Source organism: Acipenser ruthenus, chromosome 6, assembly GCF_902713425.1.
Source record: "Acipenser ruthenus chromosome 6, fAciRut3.2 maternal haplotype, whole genome shotgun sequence".
Classification (NCBI taxonomy): domain Eukaryota; kingdom Metazoa; phylum Chordata; class Actinopteri; order Acipenseriformes; family Acipenseridae; genus Acipenser; species Acipenser ruthenus.
In genome coordinates, this window is record NC_081194.1 from 56932622 (window position 1) to 56940339 (window position 7718).

Here is a 7718-nt window from a genome sequence, read left to right on the forward strand (position 1 = left end):
CCAGAGTTGTGCACTACTTCATTTGATATTGCCTGTTAATCAGTTTCATTTTGCAGTTTCGTTGTATGTTTATTTTAAATGTAAGTGCAAGAAAATCTTACAGATCTTAACAAGCATCATCTTGTTATTCTGCAGTCAATGCGCTACTCACACTAAAGACAACTGTGGCTTGTGTTGGATAGCCCCAAGGTTTAGAATACACTACAAGACAGTAAACTGCAACACCAATTTTATATATTAAAAAAATGTTAAAAAAAGGGTGTCCTCCCTGTGACCACAGCCATTTTGCGTGGTCATTTTGCAGTTTTCCCATGCTTTATCCATGGTTATGCTCTGCATTTACCATATTTTATAAGCTTAACCATACCTTTCTGGACTTTACAATACTTACCTATGCTTTGCCATGCTTTCTCTATTCTTTATTATATTTTTCATTGCTTTTACTATGGTAAACCTTTGTTAGGGCTAGCACAGGTCACAAACAATGCTCAGAACTCTGTTTTTGCTTGGGTATATGCCTTTAAGACCACACTATGCACAGATAAAAGAAGCAAAGCTGACTTGACTGTTGCTCATGACTGAATATATAACTCCCTGTTTATAGATAGCCACTGGCGTGTGAAAACAGATTCTACTTTTTACTGTAAGTCAGACTTTTACATGACCTCAGCTGTTAAGTTAAATGTATATAATGGAAACCTGGTCCCTTGTAAAAGAAATGTGGAGGGATGCAGATGTGTCTGCTGAGTCACAGCTGGCCCAAGGCAGCGCGAGGGAAACGGCTGCTAGGGAGGAATGGCTGTGCTGGCAACCTGGCTTTAATGTGGTCGGGAGGGGCAGGCCGCAGCATGAATGGGAGATCTGATGGCACGAATTTGTTTCATTGTGTTTGCCCTCCCCTCAGCTTTCCTGTACCTATTATACCTCACTTTCTTTCAGCTGTATCATAAACAGACCTTGTATTGTTTTACAAGGCAGTAAATGGATTTGTCCGACAGGAAGGCAGGCAAGCGGCGTAGAAACACCTAAGAAAACAGTCATCTGTTGACAAGCACTCTGGTCCCTGAGCACAATCGTACCTTGGATTGAGACAACATGCTAGCAGTGTTCATTTCAAACGCCTTTGCTAACAGATCTACAAAAGGGAACAGTGCTGAATTTAGGTTGACGTGTCACTTTTATCAGGTAATCATCAGTGTAAGGAGAACCTACTACAGATACACTCATATACTATTTGAGATACAGAAATAATTTGGGAAAAATATAAAGGTAACCTTCACTTTGACATGTCACCTATTAATATGGCTGAGGTCAGGTGACTTTTTGGTTTCCGATGATAAGGCCTAACACTGAGTTATTGGCTTCTTACTTGGTACACAACTGTATTCTATGAATCTTTAGGTTAAATTTGATCAGGGCTAAAACAAATGCCCCTATAATATGTCATTGACCTTTACCTAATATGGCTGCCATGTTGAGGTAAATCGGGAGTGCCGATTGTGAGCCTGGAGGATGCTGGGAAGGGGAGGCAGTGCTCCTGGGGTGAGGCTGTTGCTTGGTGATTGTAACACAGGGGTTGGAGGGCTGTGTGGTGATGTCAGTGCAGGATCCCGGGGCCAAAGCATGTTACGGGCTGAAAGCAAGTCAGAGGAAGCAACCTTTGGTTAGTGACTGGAAAGGCATTGAAAGGGCAGGGACAATTTCACTCTCCAGAGATCGTATTTTAAAATGTTTTACTATAACATGTGTTTCTTTCAAAACTGCACATCTGAGACGAATCTAGAGAATGGAAACATGCAACAGTTGAGATTTATAAAATAATTGTCTTTGCTTTGCTACAAACACTTTAAACATGTAGGTTCTAAATGGTATTATTTGGCTGCAAAGCTACAAAGATTTTAACTTAAATATTTTTATTCATGTAATATAATGTAATATTTTCGTATTTGTGCAAAGTAAACATATATTTAACATGTACTTAATGTGTTTTCTTTTAACATATGCTTCTAGTAAACATTCAGTTTTTTTTTTTTTTTTAAATAAATGTTCTGGTTGTGAATTGAGACTTTTACAATATCCTTTTTGTTAATGTCTATTTAAACACACCTGTGGTTTTGGTATTACAAGATGTGCATTAAAAGATTAGAAGGATTGTTCTGCATTTACACTGTTGACAGGTTAAGCACCTCAGGGGAACGACTGCAAGAGCTGCAAATCAGGGTTCATTCTTCTGCAGAACTGTAAACTGTCCTTCCATTAGGCTGCATTATCAAGTGTATGCAGAGGTATATTGTCTGCACAAAAAGCTTCGGTTAATTTGAAGTGTGTTTCTCATTAAAGCTGCTCCCTCAGCTTTTGGGAAATTGTTCTCTATTGCTCTGCTAGTTGCCTAGAACTTAATTTCGCCACTTTTTTATAGTTCTGTGTCAGTATTCACCTTTATTTGATGTTTGCTAACCGCTTTAACTTTGCACTGAAACTAATTCAAAAGACGTGAACTGCTCCTTTCCTATTTTCACGCTGAGTGGAAACAAATGTCAAAATTCACGGGTTGTGTGACCGCCATAACCACCGTGACAAAATCACATCCCTACTCGTGAAGGCTGGACAACGTTACTGGATACAGCGAGACACAGGGCATGTCTTATGGTCCCAATTTTGATGTTTGATTTTGTGAATACTGTACAATGACTTAATGGAAACTACTCAGAACATTCAGCAGCCAAGAATAAAAAATCCCCATGAAAGTCCACAGAGAGGCAAGCACTTCATTCGCAGTGTTAGCAGGAGCTAGCAGCAGCAAAGTTACAACAACATGATACAGTCACAACTCATTTTAAACAATGACAATGCACATTGGCTTGTTTGTATTCAGGAAATACTGAGCCCAGGGAAGAAATAGTCAAACAATGCTGCATAAGCAAATTCATTTTACTATAATTTAGAGACTAACTGCACCATCAATTACTAAACCCGAGGTGCCCAATTCTGGTCCTGGAGGTTTAATAGGTAAAAAGGACTTTACTTCAGGGTTCCGTTGACTAAATTAGAACAAGGCTGGAACTAAGATCAGGACTGGAAGCGACAATTTTGCCCAGGTCTGACTTTACCCATCACGTGGTTCAGCTCCTTGGCATACACTTACCTCATGTATCATATACCTTCTGTATTTATTAAACGTTACTAACAAAATTGAACTGCAATCCCTGGAGAAAGCTATGGGAAGTCTGCTGCTACATGAAAGAATTCACTACTAAGATCCAATCCACCTGAAGTAAACATCTCACTGCTCTCCAAGAGCGCAGAGCAGAGCCCTCCAGCCCTTGAACACAAACAGTCCCTGTTGCTGTGTTACTTGTGGTTGGAAGGCTCTGACCCCAGCACCTTTACAAGCAAGCACTCCCCCGCAGTGACTCAGCTTCTAAAACTGCGGGACTCAGCGCTGCTGACCAGATTGTGGTTACACAGCCAGTTGTCAGTGCATTTCTTCATGCTTTGATGAAAGATGTCAAAGCTATAAATTGTTTTCCTTTTTTGGAAAGCACAATCTCATTTCCAGTAAATGTATTTTTTTTTTCTTGTTTTGTTCGAGGCACAGATTGTATCTTTCCTGTTAGTTAGGGAGTGTGTTACAAGTCATGGAGACTAATTTAATTATATGGGAAAAAAGGATAAGTGCCAAGTGTTAAAGAAAAACTCAGCATTTGAATAGTAAAAGAAAGAACATTAAAGAAAAGTTTAGTTGAACTTCAGCAAAGTGGCGCGTGGTGAGGCTGACTGTAATTGTTCAGTTTGGCACTCTCTATCGACGGCGCAGTGAGTCACCCAAGAAGGCTTTCGCTCCGAGTTATACAGTAAGAAAGAGGTTATTCCAACCAAAACCACTTTTCCTTGCGTCACTCAAGTAGTTGGGATATACAGGTACTGGAAGTGAAAATGGTCCATATATCAGCTCCTATTCTAACCCATGCCTAGTAGGTCATCCACCATTAGTGTAAGATTGATCAAGCAATAATTCCCAACAAGGATGATTTGGCAGTAATGACAGTGAACCAGTGTGCAGGGTATTATTGCAATAAAATGTGCATTTCATCTTTCTTTTTTATTGGTTTTGATGATTTTAGAATGGATTAGATCCAAAGAAGAACACACATAATATCAGGCCTGGAACAGATCCTGAAATCTGCACTGCCCCACAGTCATGCTCCGTTTTACACAGAAATATGATCTGTTTAGCCTTCTGTGCCTTTATCACAAAGCACATCGTGTTGACCACTTTGGTTGTTTACATTCTTCAAATGTATTTTCATCCTTTCTGAAAAGCTGTTTCTAGTATAATACATTACATTGTAAAGTTTTGTAATAGCTCAGGAAGAAAAACATAAAACATGTTTTCAATGTAGGATTACCAAACAAGAGAAAACAAAAATATGTTATAAAATATGTATTTTTAAATTCAAATGGAAAAGTAGCTCAAGTTCCATCAGGAGACTCCCTGTCATAACGTTCAGTGTGAGAGTGTACTAGTGCCTGTCATGAAAATGTGATACCAGTCTTTGGTTTGAAGAGGCATCTTAGCTGCCCGGTGTTGTCTTAACTCTCAATGTGCGGGAAAACATCTCTTTGAACTTTGTACATCAATGCAGTCTTATATGACAAGACCACTGCGGAATACCTTTGGACTGTACAATGGTTTGCTCTTTAATTGTTATAACAGTGCCCAGGTTTATACAGTAGCAGTGTTTGTGTTTGCAGTTCCTCAGCATCCCAAGGCTGTACTTTTCTCTTATTACACTTCCTGCCTGCCATGTTGCTTGTTGTTTGTCTATGTGGAGTGTACTGTAATTCTATAAGGATGCTTAAAACGGTTTACCACAGTGGTAATGGTAGTTTTTTGGTAGTTTTGGTGCTTTACCTGTGGTTATACTATGAATTCACCAGTTGTGTGCCATGTTTTTTATTACCATGCTTTCACTGTGCCTTATTACACTTGGCTAGGCTTTTAGTATGGGAAACTTATATAAGTGGACAACCATGTGGGATTCTGTTAAACAACTAATACTGTGACCCTAACAATATTGCATTTACGAATACAGCAAAGCAGTCCTTTCCTTCATCCCACAGAACTCCTACAGTGTGACCTGTCAGAGCCAGAGCCTGGTGTGATAGCTTAAACACATCGGAGTGATGAAACACCTTACATCCTCCCCCCGACATTCAGTTACAAATCACTGCGGCATGTGCTGCTTCTACAGTAAAACAGGCCTTATTCCTGCTCCACATGCTTTTGTTGCCATTTGGCATGCATGTATATATTGCACACCGGATTAACTTCACATAATATCACTATTTCATGACTTAATACACATAAAGCAGCAAGCTGACAACCCTAATAGAGGGTTACCAAGGTAAATTTGCATAGTTTTCCCATGAATTACATGAAACATAATATTACAAATGACCATAACAGCTATTCTCATGTAATACAAATCTGGCATACACCAGAAATATTTAAACCTACAAGGATGATAATTATAATTGTATCATTACCATGAATTACTGCCATAACAAAACTGATTCATGGTAATGATACAATTATAATTATCATCCTTGTAGGTTTAAGTATTTCTGGTGTATGCCAGATTTGTACTACATGAGAATAGCTGTTATTTACTTCATACTAATATTGGCCATCTGGAATGGGCTGGGTGGGGCACCTCCCATCTTAGGTGTTTCGTTGACATCTCAGGGGTCTCGACAGTGATGCTGGCATCCCAGCACCACTCCCCTCCACCCCCACCCAACCCAGCCTAGTTTACTTATCTTAGCTATCCATTCCTTTTCATTGATGTTAACTTCATCCACTCTTTTGAGGTCTCCAATTGGCATCTTTCCTCCTCAACCAGAGCCAGTTGCTACTTCACGGACAGAGCCTTCACGATACGCCACAACTCCTGTCCACTGAATTCAGTATCTCTGAGAAACCGAGTCATGGAGTGTGCGATGAATCCCTGACAACCCACCTCTACTGAAAATCTGGACTCTCCATCCTAGCTGTTCCACCTCAGCGGCTAACTCAGCATACCGCAGTTTCTTCCTCTCGTGTGCCTCATCCACAGAATTCTCCCACGGCACTGTTAGCTGCAAAGACTGACCACAGGACAATGTCAGGGTAGCGATCTCAGATGGCAAAATAAGGCACTGCCTTCATTCTCCAATCTCTAGCAGTCTCCCATTGTCCCTGGCGAATCTTAGTTCTAATAACCTTTCCAAGAGTGTTAGATTAGAAGGTGGAGGTTATAGCACGCTCAAAAAAAGTCTGTTAACCTGTGCAAACAAGAACACCTTATTTTGATCCAGGGTGAGCTTCCGAGAGTCATGGAGGTTTGAGCTGGGCTCACAGAGGTCACTGTATTAGCAAACTGAGTCTCCCACCATGGGTGTGGATAAACTCTTTCGTAATGGTAGATTTGTGCATGGGCCCAGCCATCTGCCCCCTCAGTGGGCACTGAAATGTGTTGCCAACCAAGGTCTACACTGGCCACAATTAAAATGTTTTGTCAACAAAATGCAGTACAATCACTATGTTAGTCAGAATATGGGGTAAATCACTTTGTGAAAATACTGTACAGACTTTTATGACTAAATTCACTTCCCCTTTAACAAATGTAGACCTAGGTCTAAAGGGATTTTCAATTTCTTTTAGACATAATATAATTTTTGTTGTTTGTTTGTTTTTTGCATAGCTCAGTACCAGCAGATGGCCCAGTGATGAAATCGCATTAGGTTTCTTAAAGGGGAAATCAAATACGGATTTTCTTCACACAACTGCTACCTGTGCAACTGTGCAGAACTATCTTCAAAAACTGCTCCACCAACCCATAAGTGCCCCTGTGACACCAGCCTTGGCTCAAATCAGGCTGGTCAGTGAGGTATGCCAGAGCCTGGAGGATAGCGATGTGGAGAGTGTCAGTTGGAGAGGAGAGAGTGGAGCTGAACTCCAAACAAACTGGTGACTAATCAGCCAAGTCTGTGAGAAACAAACTCCCGGACCAATCTGTGGTTAAATCTGATAGCTTTGCCACATTCCATTGCGGTTTGCATCAGCAGTACTTCACCAGCAACACAACTGATGGGCTTTTCAGAGTCTCATACCCTCATCAATAATTAAAAAGAAAAGAAAACCACAGTCAACGGACAAGCATTCCGTTTTTGCCTTTTTGAAGAAAAACAGAAGCCCTGAGCAATCAGGATCCAATAGTTGAAAAACAACGGCCCTTATGAGGCTGGTTTAGTGGTTTGAGCTTGAACTTGGGAGCCATAGATTCAAAAACCATTTGGTGAATCCATCCCTCCCTATTTCCAAGAAGACTTACATTAAAAAGGCACTGAAGAGGATAACAGTACAGAATGATCATTTCTTTTTTTTTTTTTTTCAAAATTTAGTCGTCGCCAATTATTTTTACCCCGGTTTTCACCCCAATTTAGCATGCCCAATTATTATCTGTATCCCCGGCTCACCGCTCGCAACCCCCCCGCCGACTCAGGAAACGGAGGCTGAAACACGCATCCTCAGAAACGTGCTCCTTCCAAGCCGTCATTTTTCGCACTGCAGATCCACAGCCATGCTACCAGACCTATAGTGCCGGAGGACAACACAGATCTGGCGGCTCCGCTGCAGAACCACAGGCGCCCTATCGGGCACAGGGGTCGCTGAT